Source organism: Sminthopsis crassicaudata, chromosome 3 (assembly GCF_048593235.1).
Source record: "Sminthopsis crassicaudata isolate SCR6 chromosome 3, ASM4859323v1, whole genome shotgun sequence".
NCBI classification, from domain to species: Eukaryota; Metazoa; Chordata; class Mammalia; order Dasyuromorphia; family Dasyuridae; genus Sminthopsis; species Sminthopsis crassicaudata.
In genome coordinates this window covers 237550449-237564182 of record NC_133619.1, presented here as the reverse complement: position 1 = coordinate 237564182, position 13734 = coordinate 237550449, and positions in this window count along the sequence as shown.

Below are 13734 nucleotides of genomic sequence, written 5' to 3'. Positions count from 1 at the left end.
TTAAAACTTATTAGGCCTAAGCTTTCTCATTTGTGAACATGAACTTAGACTGGGCTTATCCCAAGTTGGCCCTTTTGTGACAATTTAGACCAGTCACCACTTTATAGTGCTTTTATCTGTGGTATGAGTAAAGTTCCAAAATCCTTTTTGGTCTGTGACCTCTTACAATACCCTTCTGCTCTAAATTCTATGACCTATAAATTAGACAAGGAATAATTTCATTTTAGTGATATTTCAGCTGCCATCCTTATATCAATTATATTTTCTGGTGCTTTTTACCGCCAAACTTCTTGGACAAATAGTCAACACCCGTTGCTCCCATAAATTCACTACTTTTTTTTGAACTTTTCAATTCCCTGAAAATCATTTTTATTTCGTTATTCTATAAAAAATGCTCTCTTTGATGATTCAGATAAGTTTCAATGATCTTGTGATGGAGAGAGCCCATCTACAACCAGAGATAGGTCTGTAGGAACTGGGTGTGGATCACAACATGATGTTTTCACTCTTTTTGTTGTTGTTTGCTTGCATTTTATTTTCTTTTTCATTTTTTTCCTTTTTGATCTGATTTTTCTTGTGCAGCAAGATAATTGTATAAATATATATGCATATATTGGATTTAACATATATTTTACTATGTTTAACATATATTGGATTACTTGCCATCTATGGAAAGAGTGGGGGAAAGGGAATAAATTGGAACACAAGGTTTTGCAAAGGTCAATGTTGAAAAATTATCCATGCATATGTTTTGGAAATAAAAAAGCTTCAATTTAAAAATGCTCTCTTTAACTACTCAGAGATCTAATCATCAAATCTAATGGCATTTTCTTAGGACTTACAGCTCTTGACCTATCACCAACACATTATTTTACATTGTATCCCATCAACTCTTCACCCTTCCTTCCTCTTATGGATACTCTGTGGTCATAGAATATTAAATTTAGAGATGCAAGGGAATTTAGAGATCTTCTAACTCAATTCCTTCATTTTATAAATAAGAAAACAGAAGCCCAGAAGAGAGAAGTAATTTATCTCACAGGTAACAAGTAACCAAGCCAGGATTAAAGTCTAAGTTTGATGACTCCAAATGCAACACTTTTTACTGCATTACTTTGTGGACTGAGCCTAATAAATGGCTGGAAACTAAAAAATATAATGCCACAGAAATTTTAAAATACTTATGGTATACTTTTGATAACAAGGAGTTTTTTAAAATCCATACCTAGAGGGAGAGGGCTCTAATTAGAATCTAGACAGGCAGCCAATAGACATTTGTTAAAAGTTTATTGCCAGGCATTGTGCTAAGCACTTGGGATATAAAGAAAGGCAAAAACCAGTCCTTGATCTCAAAGAGCTCAGGCTAGCAAAGTCCATGACTTATGTCACTAGGGTAAGAAAATATTGGACCCCTAGCTAGGGAGTAAATATAGATATTCCATACAGTTCAATATTCTTATTCAATATTCTCTTGATTCTCTTATCCAAGTTCACAATTATCACTCTTACCATTAATCATCACTATGATCTTACACAAATTATTTAACTACTCTGAAACTCAGTTTCCTTTTTTATAATATAAACACTATGAACTAAACATCCTTTAGGCCAAAAATTCAAGTTTTGAATTCAGATTTTAAACACACACACAATACACACATTATATTGTATATATGTAACATACTTGCATGTAAATTATACATATATATCCAATTCTGACCATTTAAATTCTAGTTCTGCATTTCCAATTTGATATGTCAGAAAACAAATTCTTCTATTAAATCTTCCCATCCTTCCATTTTCCCTATTTTTACTGAATTTACCACAGTCCTTTCAGTCAATTTTGAACTTCCTCTCCTCTCTATCCAAGTCCTACTGATTATCCCCATAAAAACTCCAGTTTTATTTCCCTTCTTCCCTAGACTATTGTAATAATTCCTAATTGATTTCCCTGACACAATTATCTTCCATCTCCAATTCCTTTCACTATTAACTTGCCAAAATAATTTTCCTAAAGAATAAATCTAATTATCCCCTCTACACAGATAGTAAGTATCTGTGGCTCAAGATTTCCTGACTCCAGTCCCCACACTCTATCCACTACATCACCTAAGTGACCTTGTAAAAGCTACTTTAATTGTTAAGTGGTTAAATGGAACTTAGGTGCAAAGGACCCTAAAAGTGGAGAAATATGGTCAATAAAGGCTTGAATAAATGGCGGAAAGACTAAACTCTCTCAAATCTTCTTGATGGTCTTGAAGAAACCTAGGATTTGGTAAAATGAAACATATCTGGTCTTCAAGCAAGTGGGAGTCTGGGTAAGTCATTGTTATACCAGTATTTTTAGAGAGTTAAAAATTTTGCAAAGTTTTTTACATACATTATGGTACTTGAGCACCACAACCATCCTGTGAGGGTAGCTCTCCAATAAGTCATATTAAAGGTATTTGAAGTCAAGCACAATTTATTTTCACCTTCATTTTGGTATCCTCAGTACATAGCACAATTTCATGTTAAAAGAGCTTCAGAATTGTTTCTTTAATAATTGATGGAATTCCCTTCTCAAAACAGCCAATACCCCATAAAGATCAATGACTGTTAAAGATAATGCAGGTGATGAAAAATATCAGTTATGATAAAAATGAAGAAAATATCTTTACCTAAATTAAATAAATATTTAAAACTATGATAAATTTTATTTAGTATTTTTCCATGTATTCCTATATGTTTTTCCATGGTTTTGGAGTCAGAGGACCTGGATTTTAATTCCAGTGACATATGGTTACTGCTTATGACTTTAAGGCTCAGAGTTTTCTTACCTATACCTGAGATAATTGGACTTTTTTCTTGATTTTCACATTCTATCTTGCCATCTAAAGTAACTCTTCTAAAGACAATTGGTAAATACTGAAGGACTTTATTATGTTATGAAGCTCATATTTTCCAGGACAAGCTAACAGTGAGGTAAAGAATGTCACATGTACTCAATTTTTTTGATGGCAAGAAACTAGAAATAAAAAACATCAATATTCTTCTATATGCTTTTTTCTGTAACTTTTCCTTTACCTTCCTTGATCCCTTCCAGACCAAGGAATCTTATCACTTGATTGTTAAACTTTCCTCTTTAATCTAATAATTTCTAACTCATAATTATGTGTCCTTTGACTACGGTTTTAGGTTGGAAAATCTAGTCAAAACTTCTTCCTAATTGACATAAATTATTTTCTGATGGCTGAGAGAACTTCCATCCTGGCAATCCTTGATTGGTTATCCTTTGTTCTCCTTTATCTTCATTTGTTCATCTTCTGTGTCAGGACATGGAGGGATATATGCTTGCTTTATTTTTCTGTTCTCTCAATAGCAGCCACATCTTTCTTCCAGGGACCACTTGACCTTACTCCATCTCCCATCCTTCACTTTTCTCTATTCCATTTCTTTGTTCACCATGTATACTCCTTGAAAGCATTTTTTTTTTTTTTGCCTTTCCTAGTATCCCCAGTGCTTAGTACAATACCTGGCACATAAGCCCTTAATAAAAGCTAGTGGCTAGATGACTGACTAAGCTGAAAACCTAAACAAGAAAATTGAGGTGGAGAAAGCTGATTCTTGTATTCAATAATGAAACTAAATCTTGAAATCTGTCTCCTAGTTCCAAGTCAGACCTCTCTTTACAAAACCTCATAGATTCTCATGAGAATTACAGTGACCCTAAGTTTGAAAAGGGAAAAATTAGTAGGAAATGGTAGATATACATTTGGGTTTGTGGGCGTTTTCCAGTGGGGAAAATTTTGGAGTAGTTAAATGCTATGTCTGTGCCAACTCATTAACTAGCATTCTCAAAAGTATATTTTAGCGGATTCTAGTTTCTCAGACTGAGCAAACAGCCAGCCAAGGTCTCTGCCCTTTCTTTTAAAAGCAAGTCTTTGTTAAGGAAGCTTTTTTTATATCTTCCCAGACTTAAACCATTACTCCTCCGAAATCAAAGACCAACATTTAGTAACCTGTGAGGACATCCCAATTCCCTAAACAGCCTTTAAAATTGCCTTGCAGTGGTACTGAAGCATCTCAGAACCTCACTGTTCTCAGGGGAAAGAAGTTATTCACAGTTGAGCAATTTTCCTAACCCTTGCCTGTCACATTAAACACCAGCTAGTTGGGTGGAGAAGTCAGTTATGCCTCAAATCTTGAAGAATGGGTGGGAAGGAAAGGCATCTCACATAAAAGAGTTGGCCTAAGAATCAGGAAGCCCTATGTGTGGGACAGTACCAACCACAAAAATAATCAGAGACTCTCAGAGTAAAAAAAAAGCAAAAAGGGGTTTATTACAATCTCTTGAGAAAGTGCATCTCCAATCTGACAAGGTGTTTGGTCAGTAAAAGGAGTGCAAAGTAAAAACTGGGAAACACAAGATTAAATAGCCTGTACACAGAATCCTCCACTCCCCCAGCCTGGCCTTTTCTCCCATTTGTTTGGGGGATGGTCTCGGCTTATATTCTAATTGAGGAAATCTAACCCAGAAATAAAATAATTTTTTAAAAAGAGGTATTTAAATGTTAATTAAGAGGTGGTATGAAACAGGAGGGGACAAACACCTTCAACTTTTTAGCTATAGCTCTAATTGTTATTATAAAGTTTCAAGTCACAATTAAGGTATTGTTTAAGGCTATATTTCCATAAGAGTGTCTCCACTCAGTTAATTCCACACACCTGTACATAAGTATTGTTTCTATAACTATACTAACTGTGACCCTGGTCAAATCATTTAATTTCTAAGTGTTCCAATACAGACTGCTCCTTAAGACTACATGAATTGTAGAGAAGATATTTATGTGCATTAGCAAAGGAAGTTCACGCTCCTTAAGACTACATGAATTGTAGAGAAGATATTTATGTGCATTAGCAAAGGAAGTTCACGAAACATTAGCAGATACTATATGTTAGTTCAGCTCATGAAAACCAGGAAGCCAGGGACAACTTTAGGATAAGAAACTTTGTTGGGTGTGTGTGTGTGTGTGTGTGTGTGTGTGTGTGTGTATTTACTTTCTCCTTAGCCAAGGGGCAAAGCTTTTTTGCAATAGTAATGCCTTTACAAAGCAGGCTGAATTGTAAGGGAATTCAGCAGAGAAACAGAAGCAAGGGGATACATTTATCCAGCTTTCAATTATAGATATGGTAATTTTATGTCTCATAAATTCTCTTGACCAGAATTTGGTTTTCTTGACCAGATTATTACTGACAAGATTACCAGTCAGCAATGAATTGAGGAGTGGTGTTATCCAGTATTGTCTCAAGAATTTGATCTGAGGGACTATCCTGAGGCCAGAAGTTATCTGACAATCAGCAGTGAATTGAGGAGGGGTCTCTTTACTTTCTCAGGAGTTAGATCTGTGGGAATTTCCTGAGGCCAGAAGCTATCTGACTAAGGTCAGAATCAGACAGATTGGGTGTGGGAATTTCCTGAGATAGAAAATCTCGACTCATCACTGACTTATTGCCAGAACTGAAGCACCCCTAAAATCAGAGGACCACTAAATCATATTACATCATGAGACTGAGAATTAAACAAAAAAGTTTCCAGAAACCATTGCCCATGACAGTGGCAGCTCAGTCTGATGAGCCAACAGAACATGAGTGACCCAATGACCAAATCCTAGCATTGAACCAACATCAGACAAGACACTGCATCTAACAAGGAGCCAACCCAGGTCAACCCGGGAGTGATTCTTCCTGAAAAAATGATCCAAAGCAAACTTGATGAGACTCTTTAAAAGCAAAGAAAGGCTGCTAGGGCCCACTTTTCTACTTTATACTCTTAATTATAAACCTACTCCCTCCAGGGACTCTCTTAGGGTTGGGGTGGATTATTTTGTAACTACTTTTCTTACAAAAATTCTCAATAATAAATTCTTGTAAAAGTTAATTGATGCTAAATGGGTGTCTACATTGGGAAATGAATAGTTGTTATTTGTCCATTCTTTAAGAGGACCAATGACATCAAAAGGATGTTGTCTTGATATACAAGTGAATTAGAATTAAGTGAGGGAGAATGACACAAAGCCACCATTTCTCCTCCAGAATCATCTGGGTCCAGTCATCAGGTCAACTTTAATCACTGAATGGGTATTACCTCAAACAAATTGAAACCCTAGATTTCAGTTTGTTTGAGGTAATACCCATTCAGTGATTAAAGTTGGGTAAAAAATGAGGGAAAAAACAACCTAGTCCAAAAATAAACATCAATCTGGGAGGAGAAGACCCTTAGATGGCTCATAAAGGACAATACTAAAAATTCTGGCTTCTCCAGATTACTCCTATAACACCGGAGAGAGAAGTAATCATTGCTGTTAATGGGAAAGAAATTACAGGAGGTGAGGAAACTGAACTAGACAACTATAGTCATGTAACTCAGGCAGAATTAGAAGCTAGTAATCAAAGCCAGTACTTTTTTACATTGTACCACACAGCTTTTCTAGAAGGACCTTTCCCCCCCCCCTCAAGATAGGGACACACAGATGATATCCTCAGAATTTATTACTGGATCCTGCTTATCCCTGGTATTTCTGGTGGAAAGTTGCCAAAAGACTAGGAAAGTCACTTTCTCTTCTGCAGTAACAATAACAATTACATGCCTGGGAGCAATTTCCCATGCTCCTGAGATGGGCAGAATAACGGTATCTATTGGGTAACACGACTAGAATACAGACAGAATCAGGTCTGTTGTTTGAGAGCCATACAGATATAGGTGTTCAGCAGCTTTGTTTCAGGGGCTTTGCTCAAACAAAAGAACACAGTGAGCTCTGAGGAATGAGTCTTGGGTTGCTGAACTTTCCAAGCAGAAACGGTAGGTACACCTGAAAGAAGAAACCAATTCACAAAAGAAGCTCTGAATAGAGACTGCATCTCTCAATAGCTGAGCTTCCAATGGCTCAGAACTTTGGACTTTGAAGTCAGGCTTGGCTGTTTCCCAGGTCTATTGTTGCCATGCAAGAATGGACTCATTGTGATAGAAATCTTATCTAGTAGCATTTCTTACACTGATCTGAATTTTTAAAAATGAGCCACATATCAAAACAAGTCTTTTTGAAGCCTTCAGAATCTAAGAGGCCCATGTTATGGAACTAAAGAATAAAGAGACAACAAGCATCTTCCTGGTGAGCTCCTTGGTATTTCTAGGAAACACCATGGGGCATAAAAGATTTCCCTTTTTAGCCCTGTGGAGTAGAGACATGTTGCCAAAAATCCAACAGGTATTTGACATCTTCATCCAATTTTTTCCCATTTAAATAAGATCATTTTAGGGGGCAAAATATTATTTTTTGGTCAGTCATACAAATATGCAAATCCTGAGGGGAACTGCAGTTTGCTGAGGACAAAATTTAAATTTCAGAACAAGAAACAGGATAAGATTGTTACTTTCGTATAATCTCTATTAAGGAGTACCGTATGCTCTTTTTGATGTCTTGATTTGGGTATTAAAAAAAAAAAAAAAGCAAAAATACTTATACCAGCTTAAGCAGGAAATGGTATTCTTCCCCCAAGTAGAAATGGTGTCTTTATGTGAAGGGAGTCAGTTGCCTGAGAGGCATAGAGCCAAGCAGAGAGAGTAATGAATGGGTATATCTCAACCTCTCCAAGTCTCATTTTTCTAGAGAGTTGTGACAGTGTTTAGAGTGCTGTGCCTGGAGTCAAGAAAGCCCTAGTTTAAATCTGGCCTCAAACATTTACTAGCTTTGTGACCCTAAGCAAGTTACTTAATTAACTTAAGTCTCAATTTCCTCAACTGTCAAATGAGGATAATAATAGTACCTATCTCACAGAATTGATGTGAAAATCAAAATGAGATAATAGTTATAAAAAGTACTTAGCTTAATGCAGTGGCTGGCAAGTAGGTTCTATATAAATGCTTGCTCTTCTTCCCCATAGCCTGCAAAATGGGAGTGACAATATGGTTTTTATACTGCCTAGGTTGAACATTTTGTGTTTTAAATTATTTTAAAACTTTAAAGCAAAATATAGAGGTGAGCTACTGTTGTTACTGTTATTAGTCATATTCAAGAGAGTATGCAGAAGAAGCGACAGACAACAGGAGAAACAGATAAGAGGAATGAAAAAAGGAAACAATATAAATTAATAGGCCTCCAGCAATTAGCTTTACCATCTGTTAGTTCATCATTTCAACTAAGAGATTTTTTAAAAATTATTATATGAAGGCAAAAAGGGAGGAAGAGAATAAGCATTTATTAATTATCTATGATGTTCCAAGAACATAGTGCGGTACAAGATTTACCCTATTTGATCTAAAAGATAGGTAGAATATCTCTTTAACTTTAACTTCAACAACCAAGTATTTTCACCATATTGAAGTTAAATTCAATTTAGTCAATATTTATTCAACATTGCTGTTGTTATTGTTCAGTTGTTCATTCATGATTGACACTTTGTGACCCAATGAATTATGGTATGCCAGACCCTTCTATCTTCTACTATCTCTTAAAATCTAAGCACCTGTTCATTGCTTCCATGATGTTATCTATCCATCTCATGTTCTGCCATCCCCTGTTCCTTTTTCTTTTCATTTTTTTCCCAATTTCAGGATTATTTCAAAAGATCCTATCTTCTCTTTATATGGCCAACGTATTTAAGCTTTAGATTCAGTACTTAACCTCTCAGTGAATGGTCTGAATTAATTTATTTAAGTATTGACTGATTTGATCTCCTTGCTGTCCAAGAGAAGTCTTTCCCAGCACCATGATTCAAAAGCATTGATTCTGCATAACTCGGCTTCTTTATAGTACAACTCTTATGTCATACATTGTTACCGGAAAAACAATAGCTTTCACTATATGGTCTTTTGTCAGCAAGGTTATAACTGTTGCTTGGCCCACAGGATTCTTTTCTTTTTTTCCATTTCACTAATTTTTTTCTTAATTATTTTTTATTATAACTTTTTATTGATAGAACATATGCTTGGGTAATTTTTTACAACTTTATCTCCTGCACTCACTTTTGTTCTGACATTTCCCTTCCTTCTCTCCACCCCATCCCCTAGATGGCAAGCAGTCTTATACATGTTAATTATGTTATAACATATCCTAGATATTGTATATGGGTGCAGAATCAAACAGTTCTCTTGTTGCACAGGGAGAATTGGATTTAGAAAGTAAAACTAACCTGGGAAGAAAAACAAAAGTGCAAACAGTTTACACTCATTTCCCAGTGTTCCTTTTCTGGGTGTAGCTGATTCTGCCCATCATTTTTTTAATTAATTTTTATAATTATAACATTTTCTTTGACAGTACATATGCATAGGCAAATTTTTTTTTACAACATTATCCCTTGTTCCTAGTTTTTCCCCTCCTTCCCTCCACCCCCTCCCCTAGATGGCAGGCATTCCCATACATATTGAATATCTTATAGTATATCCTAGGTACAATATATATGTGCAGAACCGAATTTTATTGTTGTTGTTGCTGCAAAGGAAGAATTGTATTCGGAAGGTAAAAGTAATCTGGGAAGAGAAACAAAACAAAACCAAAAAAAAAAAAAAACAATGCTCACAGTTTACACTCATTTCCCAGTGTTCCTTTTCTGGATGTAGCTGATTCTGTCCATCATTGATCAATTGGAATTGGATTAGCTCTTCTCTATGTTGAAGATATCCACTTCCCCATCAGAATACATCCTCATACAATAATGTTATTGAAGTGTATAATGATCTCCTGGTTCTGCTCATTTCACTCAGCATCAGTTGATGTAAGTCTCTCCAAGCCTCTCTGTATTCCTCCTGCTGGTCATTTCTTACAGAACAATAATATTCCATAACATTCATATACCACAATTTACCCAACCATTCTCCAATTGATGGGCATCCATTAATTTTTCAGTTTCTAGCCACTACAAAAAGGGCTGCCACAATCATTTTGGCACATCCGGGTCCCTTTCCCTTCTTTAGTATTTCTTTGAGATACAAGTCCAGTAGTAGCACTGTTGGATCAAAGGGTATGCACAGTTTGATAACTTTTTGGACCCACAGGATTCTTAGGAGACAAATAAGATGATCTGGTATTCTTTGAAGACTTGCCATAATTCATTATAATCCATACAGTCAAAAACTTTAGTATAATCAATGAAGCAGAAGTAGATTTTCTTTTCCTGGAGCTCCTTTGCTTCCTTCATAATCCAGCAAATTTTGGCTATTTGATCTCAGTTTCTCAGCTTCTTTATAGACCAACCTGCTTTTCTGGTAATTCGCCATTCACATATTGCTCAAACCTAGCTTGTAGAATCTTAAACATACTCTTTTTGGTATGTGAAACAAACACAGTTGTTTGGTAATTTGAACATTCTTTATCAGTGCTCTTCTTTAGGACTGAAATATAAACTGATATTTTCCAGTCCAATAGTCACTGATGGATTTTCCAAATTTTCTGATTTATTGAATGAAGTGCTTTAACAACATAATATTTTAGAATTTTAATTTCTCAGCTGGATTCCATTTATCCTTATTAGTAATGCTTCATTGACATCTGGTTCTCAATCATCATTGTAGCTCTTGGTGAAGATCTTTCTTGCATAGTACTTCTGAAAAAGTACTTGTCACTTTTCAATATCTTCTACTTTTTTAAAGTTCCTACCATTTTTTCTTTTATCATACCAATTTTTGCATGAAACATTCCTTTGGTATTTCTAATTTTCTTGAAGAGTTCTCTTATTTTTCCTATTATGTTGTTTTCTTCTTTTTCTTTGCATTGTTCATTTAAGAAAACATGTTTAATCTCTCTTTGCTTATTTTCTCTACATTCAGATATATCTTTACCTTTTTCTTTTTCCTTACCCTTTCCATCTTTTTTCAACTATTTGTAAAGCTTCATCAGGCAAGCCATTTTGCTTCCTTGATCTTCTTCTTCTTTTTTTTTTTTTTTTAATAATTTTTGTTGTTGCCTGCTGCATAACATTGAAAACTGCTGTCCATAGTTCTTCAATAATTCTATCTTCTAGATCTAATCTCTTAAATCTGCTGATCACTTTCACATCATAGTCATAAGAAGATGTTTTTTAACTCTGCTTATACATTTTCCATACTTACTTCATTTAAGTCTGACTTGCAATAAGAAGCTCATGATGATCAGAGCTTTAGTTAGCTCCAGGCCTTGTTTTAATTGACCATATAGAGCTTTCTCACCTTTGGTTGCCAAATATGTAATCAATCTGATTTAGATATTAACCATCTGGCGATATACATGTGTAGAGTTGCTTTTTGTGTGTGTGTTGGCTATGATAAGCAAATTATCTTGATAAAATTCTGTTAGTCTCTGCCCTACTTCATTTTATATTCCCAGGCTCAACTTGCCTCTTATTCAAATAATCTTTTGAGTTCCTCCTTTAGCATTCCAATCTCCTATGGTAGATGTGATGATGTAGTTTTGTTTGTTTATTTGTTTGGTTGTTGGTTTTTTTGGTGGTGTTTTAGAAGATATTGCAGGTCTTCATAAAACCGATTGACTTTAATTTCTACAGCATCAGTGGTAGGAACACAGACCTAGCATTACTATGTTAATAAATGGTTTGCCTCAGATTTGAACAGATATCATTGAACTAAAGATACTGTCTTATGTTTTATAAAGGATACAAAAGTGAGTTAAAAATCCACTGTCCTTAAATAACTTTCAGACTAGTGAAAGCAAATAATTTTTACAGTCCACCAATCACTCAACAAGTATTTATTAAGTACATATTATATCCCAGGTCTCTAATTTAGGTCTAGAGTTACAAAGACAAAAATTGTAATGTAAAGTTGAAAGTAGAATACACAAGAAGAGAGAAACAAATAATGAAGAAAACATTGGCTTCAAAGAGAGAGGATCTGGGTTAAAACTCTATTTGTGTCACCTTGGGCAAATTATTGAACCTTTTTTTTTTTTTACCCTTAGTTTGATCATATACTAAGTGAAGTTCAAGGTAAGGTTAGATTTAGCTCTAAAATCCCACTCTTCCATCTTCAGAACCCATTCTCTCTACAATTGCTACTAATAAAAATCAATTTGATTCAACAAAGATTTGTTATGTCCTACCATTTATAAAGCCTAAAAGATACTCTTTCAGGTTTTTTTAAAACAGGAAAAAAACTTGCCTTTAAAAACTTTGTATTCCATTGATAGAATGCAACACATAAAAAGACAAGAAGACCTAGGGAATACAGGCTCTACCAGTCAGGCTGATGTGAATATCAATTGTAACCTTAGAAAGGAAAAGTCATAAAAATGGAACATGAGTAAAGATCATGGAAAGAGATAATATCTTTGCTCTTGTAACCAAGAGAACTACATTTCATGAGCTGATTTTTTTTTTGAGAGCTTTCTGACAGAAGTTATTTCCATTCTGCTTCCTATAGGAAGTTTCTATAGAAGCTACCCAAAGCATTTTCCAAAGATTCCCTGAACCCTTAGGGAGGTCCTGAGAATAATAAAGGCATAAAGAATCATCACTCAATCAGTTGATACACCAATAGTTATTAAACACTGATTATGTATCTAGTACTTTGCTAAGTGATGAAGATATAAACGATGACAAAAATATAAAAATGTCTTTCTTCTCAAGTTGTTCACAATCTAATGGGAGAGTCTTGAAAATAATGTTTCCAAACAACACATTTTTAACAAAGATGAACCCACCTTTGAGATTCTTTCTAGTCATTCTTCCTCTTTCTCTCCTAGTCCCTGTCTTTCTTTCCATTTGATTCTATCTCTCTCCCTCTATATTTGTCTTTCCTTTCTCCCTCCCAAAACAAATAGCCTGAACAAACTGTTGTAAAATAAAGCTTTGCAGCTACATTCTACAGTGGGGATTTTAATTTGTTAATAGAGAACAATTTCTAGGCAACAGAGATTGTTAAATATTCTAATGGGTGGATTAACCAAGATGTTTGTGGAATCTTCTCTCCCTTGAATCTCCTAAACAAACTGGAGTCTAATCTGTCTCACTTGGTTTAATGCAATGTTGCCTGATGGAGTGGGCACTGAAGGGTGGGGTTGAGAACTGCTCATGAATTCTCAAGTTACTTTACAATCTTATAGTTCCACATTACTTTTTAACTTACAGTTTTATTTATGGAGTTCTGTTATGGATTATATTACAATATTATTTAATGGTTAAAGAAAGTGAAGTAAAAAAAAAAAAAAAGGAAAGGGAAGGGAAAATATTTTTTTTTCCTCTTTTGGAGACTTACATTTGTGATCTCATTTCTTCTTGACCTGAGAAAGATTGAACACCAGTTGGAAATTTAGCACAAAGTGAAAATGTGGACATCATTCAATTAATTTGATATGTGAAGACAACTAAATTGAATCTCAGAATACCAGTGGGAATGTGGTTGCTCTGAATTACCTGAACAGTTACAAATGTTCACATTAGATGGATAGAACAGGATATAGTGGTCGAATTTTACAATACTAGTAACAATATATAATAATATATAATTCAACACAATGTAATATAATATTTTATTAAAATAATATAACATACTTAATTTAGGGAGTGGAATCAGATAAGATTAACTGTTAACTAGATTATAGAGGATGCCTAATCCAAAAAATCGTTTAAGAGTTAATTCTATAGACAATTTAGAACCATCCAAAGGGGCAATTGCTTTAATTTTTTTAAGATTTTGGAATGACATGACAAAAGCTAAAATTTGAGGAAATGATAACAAACAACAACAACAATAAGCTCACATTA